We start from the raw sequence: 19,950 nt of genomic DNA, 5'->3' as shown, positions 1-19,950 counted from the left end.
GCCAGTTTTGTACAAGGTCCAAGTCTTCATTCCTTGAAGGAGCAACTCTCCCACCAATTTCTGATGAAGTCTTGTGGAGCCATCACCCAACATATTGCTCAATACTGCCCAGCCACTGTCCTCAGGAAACAAGCAGTGAAGATCCTGGTTGTACCATAATTATGAGGAAGATCTTTTCACTGTCCTTGTGAGCAGGTGTTGATTAACCTCATTTCCTGGGTGCAGAGTGTGCAGATAGCCTTTGTGTCTTGGGAAGTGATCCATGCACAATTGCCTCACTTCTCAGGACCATTATCATCAACTCTTCCTCTTTGCTGATCCTTTGGAAAGGGGATAATTTTTCCCAGGCTGTTCATTACTGTGAACAAGGGAAGGAGGGACAGGAACAGCAGCCACAGTTTGAAAAATGACCCTTAGTAACAGATTAAACAAATGGTAAAAATTAGCTATGCTACAAACTCCCTTAACTCCCTCTACCTTCACTTCTGCACAGGCACCTTCCTTCCCACCTGCCTCCATATAAAAGGCTCAAAGAGATCTTCTCAGGGTCCTTAATTATCAGGAACACATTAATGGAGAGGAAGGATGACCAAAGCACACACAATTAGCCGCTGAATATAATTGTAAACCAGGACAGATTTGATGACTGATTCTCAAATCCAGCATTGCCCAGGCACCAATAGGAATGCCCAGAATGGGAGTGCTCTGCCCTCAGCAATCACTTTCACACCAAAAACTGTGCCACAATGACTTAGATCAACAAGAAAAAAGAGTGTGTGAAACAGTATCAATTGTTGTCATACCCCACTCAATGGACCCTCATTCCCCATTTCCATCTCTGGAAATGAGAAGGTGCAGAGTTTGTGCAGACCTTTTTTTGTCTCCCATTTGGAGCTGAGGAGACAGCAAGGCTTAGAGCACAATCTGTCAGTTTAGGACACAGGACTGGACAAACCCATCCTAACTTTGTCAGATATTTTTGAAAGACTCCTTCTTGTAGAAATATATTCATACCTGGATCTTAAGCACAAAAACAGCGTTTCTGCATTGGTTAATCTCTAAGGTGTTGGTTAGTAGAGGCTGTGAAAATAGACCTCTGATCATATCTGGCATGGTTGTTCTTATGCTCTGATGTCGGAGGCTGCAGAGACATCCTTGCCTTCCTGCTCAGCCTGTGCCACCATGTCTCCTCTTGCAACCATGCAGCTGGTCGTGGAATTTAGCACTGGGCCACACCTCCTATCTTTTGCATGGTCATGCTGACTTCTTGTCTTTTCCTAAGCTTCATCTGAAAAGGGCCCTTTTCCCTCCTGCTCTTGCTTTATGTTAGTCTTCTAGTTCATTTAATGACAATATTTGCATGGAAGTAGTAAATGAGGCCAAGCTGTCTTCAATTGCCTGTCCAGTTTTGATTAAGGTCACCAAATTCTGCCCTGCTATTAAACAGGTGCATCTTTTAAACCTCACTCGAGATTTTCTTTCAGTAATTCCCTCCTTTGAAGGCATATCCCTTAAACTAAAACTCTTCTCCCAGCTCTGCAAGGAAGATCTTGACTCTGATGTGCCACTTTTCCAATGTGCAGGGGTCCTCTCCTGGAGCAATTGGAGATTTTGTAACAGGGTGTGGCCCAATGAGGAGTGCTGGCTTTGGCATTAGACTATACCTGGGTCTCATTTCTCAATGGCCATGACTGAGATCACCTAAACACCCTTTAACCCATCCCACTGATGTTGTAAATCCCAACCATTTATCCCACATCACAAAGCAAACAAAAAGGAAAGCAGAAGCTACAGAGTTTCTTCCCTTACTCTACTTATGTGCCTGTTATTTCTTACCAACAAGTTACTGCATCAGCATATTAAAGTAGCTCATTTTCTAAATTGAATAAATTTCTGTCTTTATTTCTTAATTTTTCTTCACAGTAATGGAGATTAGTCTGAATCAGTCTAAACACTTCACAGAAAAACTTTCATTTTAAATCATCTGCATGAAGTACAGATTTGGAGAATGGAGGTGGAAGAGTTTATCTTCTGGTCAGCCAAGCGCAGGGAAGAGAATTCACAGTTTAAAAAGACAACAGTGAGCCTCAGTTAAATCTATTTTTTTGTATGTGGTGTTTACCAAAAGTTACATTTCAATGAAATGTTCAGAGGGTCCTTTTGGGCCAATGCTGTGTCACAGCTTCACTTTCGCCATTCCATTACTGCAATGAACCTTTCAGTAATAAACACTGAGATCTCATCAGTCTGTTGCGAAGGATTCCTTGCAAAAAGTCTGGAAGTTTCATTTGTACAATTTTGATACACATCAGGTTACACGCTTCAGTCTCCATCTGTAAAATGACATCTGAAATGCCTGGATGCCAAACATTTAATATTGCTGTCCTCCTTTTCCAGTTTTACTTTAATTTACAAATAACATGTAAAAAAAATAGCCACTCTTACTTGTACTGGGGCAGATATGTGCTGAGGCCCAGATTGCTTCATCAGGTCAGATGATATCAATAACTTCAGCATCAACCATAGTAGTTAGTATCATCAACCATAGTCTATGAAGAAGCAGGACACTTGTGCAGGTGCCTGTACACATGAGCACACACAAGTGCATAGGTGTGCACGCACATAGGCACTGTAAGGAGCAGGAAATATAGTGGGAATTTTAGAAAAATCTTCTGCATTTTGCCTTTGAAATCCCTAGGTTTGGATACCTAAGAGACAGCTTATCCTCAGCACTGAGAAAGTTTCTTTTCCCAGCATGGAATCCCAGTAGTAGCCAGAGGCCTGAGGAGTTTGGGGTGCAAAGGAAGGGCCAGGACAATGTTTGACCTCTCATCACAGGCTACTCCTGACACCAGCACACTTCTAGAAAGAGGACAAGCCTGAGACACTGTCCTGAGAGCCCCTTGCCCTCTGTCCTTCACTGCCAAGTCAAAAAAGGAGGAAATCTCACTTTCAGTTCTTGGAAATAGAGCTGTAGAGAACACACATAATCATCTTGTAAATAGCTACCTATTGCAAATAACACCTCATTTGGAAATGGAAAAGGCTCGGTCTCTTAAAAGTGATGCATGTTTGACTCCTGACAAAACCACAAGAGGAACATTTTGGGGTGAAGAGTGAAAATCTGCCAAGCCACACTATGTGAAATCTCTGAAAGAATAATTTGTTGGAACTAAGTGTCTGTGTAGCCCAGCTTCCCTATTTATCCAAAGTTGTAAAGTAGGATTTCAATACAACACCTACCCTGTGTCTCTCTCCTTGATAAAGGCTTGATTTCTCATTTAGGAGCTAGAAAATCATTCACTTAAGTGAGAACCTGTTTAAGGAGTACTGCAGGGCTACACAGGGCTCTTTTTCTCATACAGACAGATAGAAGACTAAATCATCAGTTTTGATTGCCATTAGCAATGCAAATAACAGTGTGTGTGTCTGAATCACTACTAATCCAACACTGTTTCAGGGAAACTGCAGTAAAAACTGTTCTGAGAGTTTTGTAAATAATTTTAGCTCCTTTTGAGTCATTGGTTGTACTGATTAACTCCAGGGATGGGGTATCCATCACCTCTCTGGGCTACCTGTTCCAGTGTTTTGCCATCCACATTGCCAAAAAAAATTTCTTCCTTGTATCTAAACCAAATCTGCCCTCCTTTAGTTTGAAACCACTACCCCATGCTCCGTTGCAACAGTCTGCTGAAAAGCTTGTCCTGATCTTTCTTGCAGGCATTATTCAAGGGGACTACAGAAGTGATTCTGGAGTGCTGTGTTCAGGCTCTGGGTTCTGTGATCTCCTAAGCTGGGCAGCATTCATGTCTGCACTTGGTCGCTGTAAGTGTGGTGAGCAAGGCAAGTACTTTGAGTGTGAAGTCTGGGGCTGTCAACAGGTTGCAGATAGACAAGTAAGCTCACCACAGCTGTGGTCAGAGATTTCTGCTGCTCTTAGAGGTCAAGGCTGCCCTTAGTGAAGTGCTGCAGGGAAAGGAGTTGCCTCAAAAAGGGTCAAGTTCCTAAAGAAGAGAGAAACTGAGAACCATGAGTCATTGCCCATTGCAAAGCCAAGTAATATCACTCTAAATTTTTGTGAGGAGAAGCACTTAAAATAATAGAATCATTTAGGATTGAAAAGACCCTTAAAATCCAACACACATTGCCTTCTTTTTTGCTTCTAAAGGATGAAGCTGACAGAAACACATTGATTTCATTGAATTCGCATAAATTGTGAGTTTCTCTAATTTTGCCAGCCAGGAGTTTCACAAGAATATTACCCAGTAAGATTTCCAAAACACTGCTCTTAGGTTTGGAATTTTGTGAGAATAGCCTTTTCCCCTGGAATTTTGGTGGTCTTGTTTCATGTGAAAAGTAGAAACACCGAGGTCTCAAAATGAGACGGAGAATTCCAGCAACACGGGAATCAAATGGGAACTTTCTAAAAGGTATGGTTTAGTATGAGTTTGCTGATGAAATGGGCAGAACTAACTTGTTTTTCTCAGAATCTTGTTCTATCTGAGTCTCTGTCCATGCCAGTTCATATCCCACCAGTTAGGATGGTGTGCAGGGTTCAGTTCTTTACAGAGGTCCTGTACAGGGAATCTCATTCCTGTACAGGGAATCTCATTCTGCATGGGGAGAGCAGCTGTTAACAACTCTGTGAGGTCTGAGCTTCAGAGAGTTACTCACAGCTCACCTCTGAATTTGACCCTGTGAACTAACACAGCAGCTTCCTTCCAACCCTTCCAGTATCTCCTTGATGGAAATGTTTTTAAACACAATATCAGAAAAAAGTGTGGTTAAAAACTATGTGGTTAGCAGAGAGTTTTGTCTACCCCTGAAAAAAAGAAACTCAAAGCAAATATTTACAGTCTGCTCATTAGAAGTTTAGACACAAACCTACTAGAGCTATTTACAGTTTGCTAGTTAGGAGTTTAGATACACACTAATATCAGCACTCAAGAATTAGTCACTCTTCCTACTCCCATTGTGCAATGAATTCAAGAGAAGAGTTTTCTTCTGTGATGTTTGCTGTGGGGAAGGTGTATTTAACCACAGGGCAGCTTGGCCAGAGATGCAGAGTTCCCACTGAGGAGGTGCTACCTCACTAGGATCCAAGGCAGTGTTATGTGAACAATCTGAATCCTTCAAAGTGTCTGGCCATGGCAGAACACCCACACACCCTAGTAAGTTGCCTTGGTCCCCTTTTATGGGGTTACTTCTCAAAGGTGGCTAAGTTGAGAGTGGTTTGACAGCAAGCAACTAGGCAGAGGTCTTCTACATGGGCACCTGCTTTGTTCTAGGCTCTGTTTTCCATGTCATCTGTGTATGCACCAATGCTGCCAGCTGCCTGCTCTCCAGGCTGCTCAATATCTTCAGAGAAACCAAACAAGCAAACCAGAAGCCACAGGCAGGCTCTGCCTGCCTCTGCCCCAGAGAGAAGAACTGTGTGTCACAGCTTGTGCTTCACTCCTGCACAGGCATTCACTGCTTCACATTAACCACTGAGTGTGTTCACCAGGCACGCCCTGGGGAAAAGCCCCTGGGAAATACAGCTTTATGCCATTGAAAAGGGTCTGAAATACAGCTATGAAAACAGTTGCCATTTTAATTTTCCTTCCAGCATAATTTATATTTATTTTTAACATGGCAAAACGCTTCTACAAAAATCACTCCATTACAGGAAAAGGACAAAGAAGAGTGAGATTGAAAGCAGGTGCATGTTGCCCTCCCAAGTGCTGTTTCCCTTCTTTCCCATTCTCTTCTCCTTTGACATGGCTGAAAAGTTGTTTTCTTAGCACAGCTGGAAAGTGAGTTGATTGTGAACTCAAGCAGGATACTTTTGGGCAGCCATGAGTTAAGAACTGGTTAATATTAGTTTAAGTAAACAGGACTATTAGTTTTACCTTTCCAAAATGTGATAATAAAACAATAATGTAAGTCACCAATTCCTGGCCTTTCTCCAGTATTCTGAAGTTTTGTTATGATTTACTGGATACACAATGTCAGGCAAATCTATTATCTTTCAGATGGCTGTTTATCTCAAGCCTGGTCTCCAGACCTGACTTTTTTTTCAAGGCATGCAGCTTTATCTTGAATTCACAGAGATTGACCTGTCTGACTCCTGCTAGAATATGCTATGGTTACTTTCCAAATGATACACAAATATATACATGAAAAAGCAAAAACTAAGCATATGGTGATGCCAGAATTTAGTTACATTCTGTGTTGGGGCAAGTTCTGAGTTTATTTTATTTTAATCTCTTTGGTGGAATTAAACTGGTGGTATACAATAGCATGCCTACATCAAAACATTGGCAGATATATTGAGTGATAACATTTTGGTCTCTAATTCCACTGACATAAATTCCAGAGTGGGTCTCCTTCTCCTCTTGATGATCTTTACAAGTTCCATTTTTACTTTTTGTTTTGTTGGACTGGTTTTTTGTTTTGTTTTGCTTTCTTTTAATCTGGAATTTGAACCTATTGCATGCAATGAAATGACACATCAGTAAGATTAGCTCCAGGCCCCAATATATTAAAGGTGGGGTAATTGCAGTGTGCAATTACTTTACATAAGGTGGGGAATTACAATGTGTGGATCCAGGCCTCATTTAGATTGGTGTTCAGATGTCCAACTGGAAAGGACTCGTTGCTAGGTCTGAAAATGTTTATTGGTGTCTGTTTGTCTTCCAGTCTTTCTATAAGGTCTGACTACTCAGGTATTGTGCTTTCTCCTTCCGACTGCAGTGCCCAGTAAACCCTTCATGCCCATCACACATTTTATTTTCATCAAGTCCTTTAACATAAGGTTTGCTCTTCAGTTAAAAACATTGCCCCAGAATCTACAACATGGGAGCACACTATTTTGGAAGAATATTGCATAGAAAATGTATGTTTTGCATTTATGGTATAATTGCTTAGATATAAGCATTTCCATAGTTAAATAAAAAAGCTGGTATTAAGTAGGAGAGCTCTTTAAAGAACTGGGTTCATGCTATTCTCAGCATATGGCAATGATGTTTTGTTACTTATCAAGTCTTGATTCACAAAGAGTTGCCACTGCTTCCTACAGCACAGAGCAACCTTTGCTGCTTTCAGAACCAAAACAAGAACATGAGTATTTAATAACCTACCTGCTTCTCTGTAATACCTCAGCAAACCTCAGTCTCAGGCTGTAGCCCTGCCTTTTCATCTCCTTTGATGCACCCAGTGGCACACATAGAGGAAAAAATATAAAATACTGTAAAACTGCAACTACATTTTTATTTCATGGCAACATGCTAATAACTGATGATATGTCTGCACAGAACCACTTCACTGTCTCATTCTTGACCGTGTAATTGTGAAGCAGGGTGCTGAAAGGACATCTACTTTGAGTTTATATTTACAACACTAAAATCAAGAGAGGAATTGTCCTGGAGAAGGTCTTGTGCTGTCTCTGTGTCACACTAACACACAGAAGAACCCTGCTGAGTTGAACCTAGAATGTGGACGACAATTTCTTCTTAGGTTCACAACTGATTTATTGTCAGGCAGTAAAAGTAAGCACAATGTTGATGAGGTTATAGCTTGCTTCTCTCAGGGATATGTTAAACCATTCTCAGTAGTTTTTAAGAAACAGGATTGTTGTAAGAATTTGTGGATAACTCATTGCTGGAAGTGTTGAAGGCCAGGCTTGATGGGGCTCTGAGCAACCTGGTCTAGTGAAAGGTGTCCCTGTCCACTGCAACAGACCTAGAACTAGGTGATCTTTAAAGTCCCTCCTAAAGAAAAAATCATTCTGTGCTTCTGATTCTGTGATTCATAGCAGTGGGAGGCATAGCACAAGAGCTGACCATGGGTATTTCTGCTGCAGATGTTGCTCTTCCCCAGGTCCTTCCGTCGAGATTCCCTTGAGCTCTGACCTGGCCAGTGAAAGAAACAAATTGTCCACCTCCAAGGCACATTATTCCAGTCATTTGTCCCACCACCTGTATTAAGCCAGAAATGTAATGGAAAATGTTGATGCCATTGCCTGCTTTGCTCAGCAGGCTCCTCTGCAGTGGAAGGCACAAGTCATTAGACACCCCAGACTGAGGCTGAAGGCAGTGTCAGACAGATCAGGAATCCCAGAGGCACTTCATCAAATGCACTGTCAGACACAGCTCGCTGGTGCTGAAGATGATTTGCTCTGTGCACAGAGTCACAGAGCTACATACTGGCTTGTGTTAGAAAGGACCTCTAAGATCATCTCATTCTAAATCCTCTGCCATGGGCAGGACAACTTTCCCTAAGCCTGAACATATTCTACTAGAACCAGCAGTAGATTCAAGAAAAAGTATTATATTGGTTGTGGGAAGAAATCATAAAGAGATTGTGTTAACTTTTCCTCTGATGCAGCCTTCCCTCAGCTCCTGAGTCCTGGTGCTAGGATTAGTGTCATGGGTGTGTTGGGTGGTTTCTGGAGAACAAGAGAACAACATGAGGTATTTCCTCTAGAAAAGACATCATGTATGGTGTCTTGACAGGCCTTGCTCTAAAGCACTACTAGTGGACTCTAAACCTGCAGGAAAATGCAAATACTTGCCAGGCAACTAGGTTGGCGTTAAAAGTTTCCCTCTGTTGTCATTGAAAAGATAATTTTCTTTAGTTTTCAATGAAGCCTCTGTTACCAACCTAGCAGTTTCCTGGCTTGCCTGTTAGATGGAAATGGCTGCCCCTGAACTCCAGTCTGATACCCAGGTTGGGGATCCTGCTGCCACGTGTCTTTGCAAGACAGCTGACCCGGATTTGCAGTCTTGTCTAGCTGCAAATGCTGCACACCTGGTCACAAGGTCTGCGGGCATTCCTGCTTCTGCTCCTTGAGGGGCATTAAAATCTGACCTATTTACCCACAAGAGATACCCCTGGCTGAGCTGCATTTGTTATGTCCTTGTCTATTTTTCTAATTTTTTCAAATAGTGAATCTCTAGACCAGTCAACATCATCTGGGAACGGCTGCAAACCCCAACATTTTTTAATTATATGCACACATAGTAGTGAACAAAGATTTGTCAGTGATCCTCCCGTTGGCACATCTCTGCTCAAAAGAAACGTCTGTCTTTTAACCATACCCCTCTAAGCCTTTCTTTTATGAGGCATCCTGTTATGCAAGACCTTGGCTGCGATCCAAACCATATTGGGCCCCTTTTAAGCATCCCTTTTACAACCTATCCTTTACAGTAACACACCAGTCCCTTGTTTCCCAACAAAAACTTTCTGTACAGAAAGCTTTCAGCCCCAAAGAAGCCTTTAGACCCAGCAGTTGTGTGATTTTCACCATAAATAACAGCTCTTATTAATCAGCAGCATTAATCTATAAAGGCATTATTCCAAAAACTAGCAGCTTTTCAGAATTTGCTGAGAATGTTATGAGAACAGTAACACATAGAAAATCCCTTGCATTTAATTAGTGATGCATTTCTTTGGGGCTGTAATGTTCAGTGCTGGTAAGATACTGTCTCTCAATCGTCACTTGGACTGACCGAGAGGACACGGTGTATGCAGGATCGATCTCCTGGTCCCCAGAGGAATTCTCCTGAACTAATCACTGAGCCTGTTATGGGCTTATCTCACAATGACTTAAGAACTGAGAATGAGGAGATCTCGATATCCTGTTACACACCCTCCTTGCGCTACCATCTGGTTAACAAGCCACTGCCAGGGAAATAATTCATCTATCTGTAGGTCTCCATAAAGAATGCAAAGAGAATGAATTTCTGAATGAAAATTAAAAGCTGTTTGTTACCTAGGACATGGAAAAAATAAAATTAAAAAAAAAAAAGGCACCATCAAGTCTCAAAACTCTTGCTGTAGATTGAAATGAAAAATTTAGCAGCTTAGTTAAGACATATTTCTGTCCTGTAGACAGAATACTACCTGCTCATTACAGAGCTGTCCACCTCTAAATAGAGTAAATGTCTTTTAAACTCTTAATATTTTGGTCTTAATTTGATTTTTTTTCAAGCATTATGCAGTAATAGGTACATTATAGGTGCTTTCCTAGGGAAAGCATATAGATGCTTTCCTAGGGAAATTATAGCTGCTGTCTTGCAAATTATGACTCAAATAAACTTGGAAGAAAGGGTATTTTGACAGGAGTATAAAATACCACTGGATTTTTTTCATTATCATTAAACATGAAGCTCAGAAGAACATATTTTATGCCTGGATTGGCAAATTTTCAGGCCAATTTGAAAGCTGAATTACGACACCTAATTGAGAAAGTGCTTATTGAACCATACTAGCCACAGTCCCTAGTGAAAATGTGAAGGTGTCTGTGCTTAAAGACTGGGAAATAAACCATAATAGATTGCTAACAGCAAATATGTTACAGCAACAATTGAGGACATAACCTGTAATGTCCTCAATCCTGTGACACAAAAAATAAAATCCTTTGCTCTGACATTTTTTTAAATTATGCTGAGTAATTAAGAGATGACAGGTTTTATGGGAAAAAGGAATCAAAATTAAACCTGACCTTCCTGCTGCATACATGGACACCTGCAGAAGGAGACTATGAATCACACAGATGCACACAGAACTACAGAATGGGTCATGTGGAAGGGACCACACGGGGTCATTTGGTCCCACCTCCCTGCTCAAGCAGGGCCATCCTGACACAGAGCACCTCACACAGGGTTGTGCCCAGATAGTTCTTTCACATCCCCAGTGAGGGACATGCCACTACATCTCAGGACAATCTGTTCCAGTGCTTGGTCACCTGGACAGCGAAGAATTTCTTCCTCATATCCAGGTGGAACTTCCTGTGCATCAGGATCTGCCCATTGCCTCTTGTCCTATTGCTTGGCACCACCAAGATGAGCCCTGCTGAGTCCTCTTCACACCCACCCTTTAGATATTTATTCACATTATGAGGTCTCCTCTCAGTCGTCCCTTCTTGAGGCTGAACAGGCCCAACTCTCTCAGCTTTTCCTCTGCAGAAGCCCAGAAAATAATGTGTATTTATGTGTATGTAGCAAACACTGATAGTCAGACTGCTGGGAAGCCAGACAAGGACTGTTGGTAATAGCCAAAAGTTGTTGGTAATAGGCAAGGACTGTTGGTATTAACACGCTGTGAGGAAGAGCATTTCTACTTACCCTGACAACCTCTCTATATTCATTCCAAGTAGGTGGACTGCTTCCATCTTCTGTGTATTTCCTGCTTATGCTTGAGTAATGACTTTGCTCTGCCTTCAGTATTGTCCTGAGCAGAATATCTCTTAGCTTGGCTTTTCCCCACTGAACTGAGAACCTGGTCTCTCCACACACTGGATCAAAGGCAACTGGTGAAAAAGAACCTCCTTCACTGTGTTTAAAATGCACAGCTTGCTGGTAAATCCAGCTGCGATCATTGATCCTGCTTTTGGGTTGACCTCAGAAGAGTGAGATCCACAGATTTGTGTAATGAGAAAAACAAGGCACTGCTTCTAATGCATTGCGAACTTCAGGACCTGTAGCAGCCCTCTCCAGACTCTTTCCAGCCTTACCAACAAGGTGAAGTTTCATTAATTTGTGAGACTAGCCTGGTCAGGCTAATGTATTTGGGGAGAATTTAAGTTAGATTATTAAATATATTTTTGGAAGAGAGCGGGAACAGGAACAGAGGAAGAGCATTTTCCCCATTACTTCTTCACCCGAAGCTATCATTGTGCAAACATGATTGGAAACAAAACAAGAATAAATGAATTCATGACTTCAGCAGGGCCTTAATTCATTTGCTGTCAGGTATTAATTTAAGCCGCAACTAAAACAATGGGCTGTTGGGCGCCATTGGTGCAGCTGAAAGCCTGGTGCACATGACTTTTCCACTGGAATGCTTTCAAGGTCTTTTTCCTCTTCCTATCCTAGCTGTGAAACCTTTATGCAAACGGTCTTAGTCACAATTAGATTACATCAAAGAATGTTTGTCTTGGTTTCAAGCCTGCTTGGGCTAAAACCAAGATAAACTGCAAATTGGCTAAAACCACCAACAAACACCCACTTTTTCTGGTCATTACAGATGAGGAATGTACAGTGCCTTTAGGTCTTATATTTCCACCGCCCTATCCTGTCCTTAGTCAGCAATTTGTTAGGTAATTGGAAAACAAAGTTCAATAGACTGTCTCAGAGTGGGTGGGGATTTTTTCTTTCCCCTTTTGGCTTTTGTGCGTCACAGAGTACTTACAAAGGAATGAACTCACAACCTGACCTGTGTAAAAGCAGGCACATGTGAAGCACAAAGAGAGGAGGCAATCCTCAGTTCATAATCCTCAGAGACAAATAAATCTTAACATGACAAATGACAAGGGAAGGCAACATTTTTCCATCTTGTCCTCTCCCTCCAGAGTGACAATCGAGGAAAATAAAGACGTACCAATAGAGATTGTTCTCCTCTGTTGCTAATGTAAAGCTTCTGCCCTAAAAGTTTTTATGGGCTAAAAATGTAGATGAGAATCATTTTGGTAGAATCATTTAAACAGAAATGCCTCTGGATGGACACACCAGGACATGGCACTGCAAAGCTGTGGGAGCAGAGCTAAACACCCTGCAACCAGCCAAGGAGGGATTTGAAGAACAGCTTTGCATTAACCCAGGTGTTTCTCTCAGGTCTTGCCATGAGATAGGTAGTGAAAGTGGGAGCCATGCCTGAGTTTGCCCTCCACAGACATGGGAGGCATGGAAATGTCTTGTTTACACCAACAGTGCTGGTGTGAGTAAAGATTTTGTCTCTGGTAGCTGACAGGGCTGTGAGGTCTCACCACCTCAGGGCTGTGCTGCTCAGTACCATGCCATTTCTGCTGCTTAAGTTTAAAATCAGCATAGCTCAGTAGACATTCATGATTTATTCTGGACTTTGACCATTATCTTTTAATAGAGGTGGACAGAAAAAAAAATAAATGAAAAATAGTTAAAGTACAAAAATACTCCTGTCTTGATATAAACCATGAGAAATATTTACTCCTTGACATTTGAATTGGCCAGTCAGCCCAAAATGTATTTTCTCAGAAAACAATTCCATGAAGGTACATTTTCAGGGACATTTTTTTCAGATTCTTTTCCTTAAGTAATCCTGCCAAGGCTGAAGGTGGCTGCCATGGCTGCTAATGCCATGCAACGAAATTGCTCTTATTTAATCACAGGATGGCATATAGGCAATGCAGAAAATTTTAACAGCTGAGGATTTTAACAGTTTTAATTTTAACAGTTCAGGATGTCAGACAGCAGTTTCAGCTGTGTGCTGCCACATGGAGATGATTAATGTACTCTTCTGGGATGCAGAACAACTGTAATAATCTCTTAGTCCAAACTGCATGAGGAAATTGTTGTTGATGGTCAGCTTCCCAGGTACCTGCAATTGTCTGCATCCTTACCTTCCCTTTCCAAGCACTCTTCACCTCATTTCCATGTCCTTCACTGCAGAAGTTCCTCTGGTTTTTGATTTTTCACACGCCACCATTCTTTAAATAACAACAAGATTATTTTAAGAATAACACAACCCTTTACAGTCAGAGCAGAGATACAAAGATTGGTCCCTAAGCTAGGATTAGGTCCCTAAAGATTAATAAAGAGACACAGCTTTTAGCAGATAAATGTGTTACTACACTTTAATTGTGCATGAACGGTAACTGATACTCTAAATGTCACTTTGGGCATTGCATGGTTCATTTTTTCTTAGAAGTTGTGGTTTACAAGGTGAAGTGATGCTGAGTTCAGAGGGACAGAGTATGGCTCACACTGCTCCCAGCATTACTTTGCTGATATTGGCATACAGCATGGTCTGGTCTGGAACAATCACAAGAACTTCAAGTTGATGTTTTCATTTTCATAACCACTGAAGCTGTCACCAGAGACCAATGAAAAATTCCGTATGGCAAAAAAAATCCCCCAAACCACTTTGTGAACAAGCCCATGAAATATAAATCCATCCAATTGACTAGACATATGAGTAATTTACAATGGACTAATCTCTATTGTCCCATTCAGGTCTACTGCTCAGTATGCAGCACAATATGTCCTGGTGTCTTGGCCATCTCCAGCTGTGCAAGGGACAAAAAATCCCTGTCAGAGGAGGACAGTTAGTGCTCAAATCTCAACCAGGAAAGAATCATTGAGTGGGCTTTGTGCTGCACTGAGGTTGGGAGACTGTCCCCCAGGTATGAAAACACAGATGTGGTCCAGGATATAATGTATACACTGCTTGATGTGATATGGAAGTTACCTGATAGATAACCAATTCCACTGCACTATTTTTTGACAAAAGATTTACAAATTAATTCCATTAATTAATTAATTAATGATTTCCACAGATTTTGAATGCCCTCATGATTTACTAACTACATATTCATTTTCTCCAAAGCTTTGAAGTACTAAAAGAATGAAAGCATCATTCTAAAAAATACAATTAATATGTAAGAAAGAAATTTTTACTATTATGAAATGTTCTGTTTCTGAGGAGGTTAGCAAATGCTTCTTTGATGCTTTGATAATGAAGTAGAAATTTATATTTTCAAAAAGTATGGGTGGTTTGGGGTGAATTGTGTCTGTGTGTTAAAGTAGTGTCTGATTTTAGGCCTGATTTACAGAAATGCTGAGAAATGTATCTTTGGAAAACAAGTCATCTAATGCTGCTGAAAATCTCAGTGAGAGTTCAGATCCAAACATAGCTACAAATTTCAGGAATGATTAAGTCACTGGTGGTCTGCTTTTTATCCCTTACAATTATTGTGATGACTTATGAGGTTGGGATCTGTTTCCAGATTTCCCGAAAGCATGTGACAGTTCTGATTTGGCATATTCTAGGGTCAAGTGCCCGTGTAAATTACTGACTTGACTGAAAAGCATGGATTAAAATAACATACTAGTTTTTAAAGAAAAAGGCATTGGCAAGCTACTGCAGCCTACATACATAAGCAATTGCCAGCCAGCAAAATGTTTTCAGACTCACTGACAAGGCAGTCTGAAGGATTTCTTATGATCATTTAGTAAGAAACTTTAGAGAGCTCTCCAGGGTGAAAAGTTTTCACATTATTGCATTGGACACACAGCTTCTGTTGTACTTGTGTTTCCTGATGCCTGTGTGCCATTAAGTGATTTTATGGCCGTACCAAGGAGCTTGTGGACAAGGGTTTTATGGTTCTCTGCTTTGCCAACACTCACCTTCCACATGCCATGTAGCAGGGTCTGCATTCCCATCCCATGTCTGCAGCACACAGCAGTCTTCTTCTGTGAATTACGGGTGGTGAAAGATGAACAAATGCATGTCTGGTATTAACTATTGTTATAAAATGCTAATAAATGGAGCCATTGATCTCATCTGACAGAGCAGCTTGGGTCAGGTGACAATGCAGCATTCCTCGCTCTGGAGCTGTTCAGCCAGCCTGGTTTAGGCTGGTTGGTCAGGGGAAGGTTGGTGGTGGTTGGGTCTCCTGCAAGGTCATCTGGTCAAGGGGTTTCTGGATGTTACTCTTGCCTGGAAATGCCTTGATGGGCTTAAAACAAACTCTCCTTGTCCTCTCTTGAGGCAGTAATGGCATTGCATGGCAAGATTTCTTCAGAGTTTGACATCAGACAAGTGTTAGATTGCACATGTAAACCACGAGTTCTTTGGAGTATTTTTGTGATAAGATTCCTAATTCTAAGATGTCTCTGACTGCAGAAACAGAACCAATCTCAGTAAGATATGGGTATGCTCAGTGAAACAAAGAAAACAAACCATATCTAGTGAATATAGAACACATCATATCAGACATGAAAGCATAAGCCAGCAAAAAATTCTGTTCAAACAGTTGAACCAGAAAATTTCTGAAACATTGTACTTTTAGTGTTCCTGTTTTCTCAGGTATTTCAGGATTTCTCCTGTTTGAGGGCATTGTGGGAGAACTTGGCATTATTTGCTTTTTGTAAATTAATTTTACATCAATAGTGTTTGCTGCCAGAGGTAGGACGAACTATACCTGGGAGCATTTGCAGAACTCCCAGATCCTCTGTATCCTGAGTGTGTGACCTGCATGCTGTTGCATGTTGCAAACCAGGAAAGATAAAAAAATGACCAAACCATTTTCCCTCCCACCCCTTGTTGTCTCCAGCACCCAGAGATGTAACAGCAGCAAAAGAGGCAGCTGCTGTTAATGCTACACCAAGTGGTCTGATCAGAAAGGGAGAGGTGATGGGAAAATGCCGATCAGTGCTGACTGCAAGAAGGCATCCAAGACTGAATTCCTGGCAGACTTGGGGTGTTTTTATAATTGACTTGCAGATTGCCAGGGTTTGTTTCCTTTTTTATTTGGTTTTTTTTTAATTCACATTCCTCAGAGTGATTTTTTCGTTCCTCTCCCTCACTTCTCTGCAAAGTCATGCATCACTGCATGATTTTTCTGCCTTGCTTGGTGGTGTAATGGGGAGGGAATGTAGGGGTGGCAGAGAAGTCACTGCTCGTGACCTGACAGCGTGACAGCCATTGTGGCTGGCAGGGAGCAGAGGGAAGGCTCTCAACAGAGCCATTGCCCAAGTTGGTTTTAATCAATTTAATGGTTAACATTCTGGGGAGAGAGGGAGAAAGCGGACCACAGACTAACACGGTGGGGTTAATGGAAAGAGAAGTGATAAAATATAACCTTACAGCCTGCTGTGCAGCAAGTCTCTGAGAGATTAGAAAGTTATCAAGCGAGAGAACAATTAAACTGATTTGTAATTAACTCTGCAGAGAGTAAAACCAGCAGAGTTAATGGAAGGCAAAATGTCGCTTGATGCGTTTGCCCCTAAAAACTGTTCCAGTCCCTAACTCTTTTTCTCTGTCCCCCCTCAGCAATGTCAAAGAGCTGCAAACGAGGCTTGGGGCAGCCTTCCCCTGGATGGGTGCATGTTGGTGCTGTTGGGCTTGCAGTGAGCCCATGGCAGTGTTCGCCCTGTCACTGCTGCCCAGCAATAAAGATAATCCATGGGGAGAGGGAGGCAATTATCCCTGATGCTTTAGGCAGCTGCAGAAATGCCCACCCTAGGCATGGCAGGTGCCAGCCATGGCTGCAGGCGAGAGCAGGGAGGAGGCAGCAAGCCCCAGCCCCAGTGCTGTGTGTGAGCAGAGCTGCTCCTCCTCTGAGCAGCCACTGCACAGAGCTGGGCTGACAAACAGCAGTGCCCTGCTGATGACCCACAGGGACTGTGGGGACATGGGCTGTGTAAGGCAGACGGATGGCCAGCAGCTGCTGAGGATGGCTGTCTTAGCTCCAGGCCTGGAAACGTTTCCTGCTGCTCCCTTGTCTTCACAGTCACATTCCCCAGCCGTTATGCTCATGGCTAAGTTTGCTGGAGCAGTAATGTCCTGATTGCTTGTGAAAACATTTGTTTTTGTGGCTTAATGGGGATTTTAAAATAATCTTGCTCAGAGAGCAATGCATCCTCTTGGAGATGCATATTTCAGGACAAACGCTGGCTTACTTTAATGCAGCTCCCATCCCTGCCCAAAATCCCCTAACTCAAGACTACCAGTGCATCTAAGACAGTCATCCTGTCTTTGGTTATAGACTAAAACACCACTCACAGCATGTTTACTTTGTAGTGTGGCTATAATCTAAACCCCTAAATGCTGCCAGCATGTTCCTGCCTTGCCATAATTAGCAGGGTGAAGTCATTGCAACCACACAGTGGTTCTGCGGCGTGACTCTCCTGCCCGGGCACCACGTGTGTGGTGCTAACCATGGCTGTCTGCAGGGAAGATGTGCCATTCATTCAAGTTTCCCTCTTCCCTCTGTGCTCATGGCTCACATGGTTATTTGGGCCACAGAGGTGGAGGGAAGTACCCAGGTGGGGGCATAAGTGGGACAGATGGGGTCACTTCAGTGATTCAGGTGGATGAGAGACAATCCCACTTAGCTGAGAATTTTGCTCAGCAGCCCTCTATTTTTGCAGGGTGCATGCCTGTGCTTTGCTGTGTTTTGGGGCACAGTGTGCTTTTTAGTTGCAGTTTATTGCTCTAAAACTGTAAGCAGCCTAAGAAACTGCAGGGTGAAGCTTGTTTTACTTTCTGCAATAATAATGGAAGGAAGAAAGGGAAGAAACAGAGGAGAAGAGATGAAGCAAGGAGAGAGTTAAAATAAATAGAGAGGGGAAGGGGGAAGTTAATGAACTTGTTCCGTCTAATAAACAGTTTCCTTCTCTCCCCATGAATGCTTTTGTTTCACCAGTCTGTGCCAGTTTCCCAGTGCTCCCTGCCCCCACCACCAGAGAGTGAGTCCATCCACCACACAGCACTTGAGCTTTCTCCCTGCCTCAGCAATGCCGCAGGCAGAGCAGCTACCTTGAAGGAGGGAGTGGGGAAGCTGATCTTCATGGCCCAGACAAACCCCAATTTCTTTTCTCAGTGTGCCAACAGGGATGGCAATTAATGCCAGGGGGGGTGGTGGCTTTAATGATGCGGACACCTGTTCCCTGAGAAATGGCCTCAGCTCTCTTTGGCACGAGTCACTGCTGAGGTTCCTCAGCCACAAATTGCTTTTCCATAAAGGCAAAGCAGCTTTGTTTATAAACTGCTGTAGATAGGCTGGAGTTTTCATGATGAGAGCACAGAAGCAACAGTCATTACAGCCGTATAAATGAGTTTATTTATTCAGCAAGAGCACATCTGCCAGGCTGTCGTGAGGTAATCTGCTGCCACTATAGCCCACAATTACTGGCTGCTGGGGACAAATGAGATGGGAGAGCAACTTGGGTGTGGGGAAGGGAGAGCTCCACCAGTTTCACAGGGGACCCCGTGCTGCCTGTGCCAGCACTAGCCCCTCATGGTGGTGAGGGACTTCCCAGGGAACACCCGAGGAGCCGGGGTGGCAGACCTGGTCCCAGCCTCAATTCAGGTGTGCACAGGACGAGCGTGCTTGAAAGAGGAAGGTGCTGGGAGTGCAGCCACAGCAGCTCCACCCCAAAATGAGCAGTCCAGAGGGTAGGGCTGTCCCCTGTCCTTCTTCCTCTGGATGCTAAAAAAGAAGTAAGAAAAAATCCAGGCTGGAAACAGAGGGTGGATTCAAGACTAAGATTACAGATCCAGACTGTAAAAATGGTATCCTTCGGGGGCTGTTAGGATTCAGAGCTTTGACTTGATTCACCAAAAACTTTGGAACAGTTTCTTGACTCTGTATCACTTTCTTGGCTCTGATTTTGGGGTGGGGGAGAGTGCAAAAGAGGTGTTAATCCAAGGGTTTGGTTTGGCCTCTTGCTCAGCTGGAAATGAATACACTGCCTGTGGCACAGCTCCTGCAGGCAAGTTGCAGGAGATTAGTCGGCTGTCATCTATTTGACCCTGCGAGGCCTGAAGAATTTGCTTGCAATGGCACTAAACTGGTCAAATGCTGAAACATGAAGGACAGATGGAAATAACTGTAAAATGCTGTAACCTGGCATGTCACCAGCACTTCACAGCTTTCCTACCGACTGCCAGCAGTGGCAGAAAAAGATATTAACGGGAAAAGTGAAAACCTAGAAGACCTCTGTTACAGTAGGCAATGCTGAGAGAGGTTGTGAGCTCTTCTGCACAGCCAGGCCTGTAATCTTCTGAATCCCTGGAGAAACATGGCAAAATAAGAGGGTGTCACATGCAAAGAACAGACAGAATTCCCCCATCCTTTGCCTTCCACCTCCAGGGGAAGGTAGAAGTGACTGGCAGTCCCAGCTGACTCTGCTGCTACTTGTCTGGTCCCATCCAATGGTCCTGACAGATGTTTTAATCTACTGTTTGAAGAATTACTTCTGCACAGCTCTGCTGTTCAAACATCTGTTTCTGTTTAGATAGACAGAGGCATTTCAAACTGCACTGGCCATGCCACACACTGGGAATTGTTTAAAAGGCAACCCAAGTTGCTTACATTACTCAGTTACAGCATGAGGAGGATTTACTGCAGCAAACCTTGACATATTTTTAAGCCCTGTAAAATAGATCATTCACGAAAAGGGAACCAGTTTGCTTCCTAAATAC

The sequence above is a fragment of the Ammospiza nelsoni genome, chromosome 3, assembly GCF_027579445.1.
Source record: "Ammospiza nelsoni isolate bAmmNel1 chromosome 3, bAmmNel1.pri, whole genome shotgun sequence".
NCBI lineage: Eukaryota > Metazoa > Chordata > Aves > Passeriformes > Passerellidae > Ammospiza > Ammospiza nelsoni.
This window is presented reverse-complemented; position numbering follows the sequence as displayed.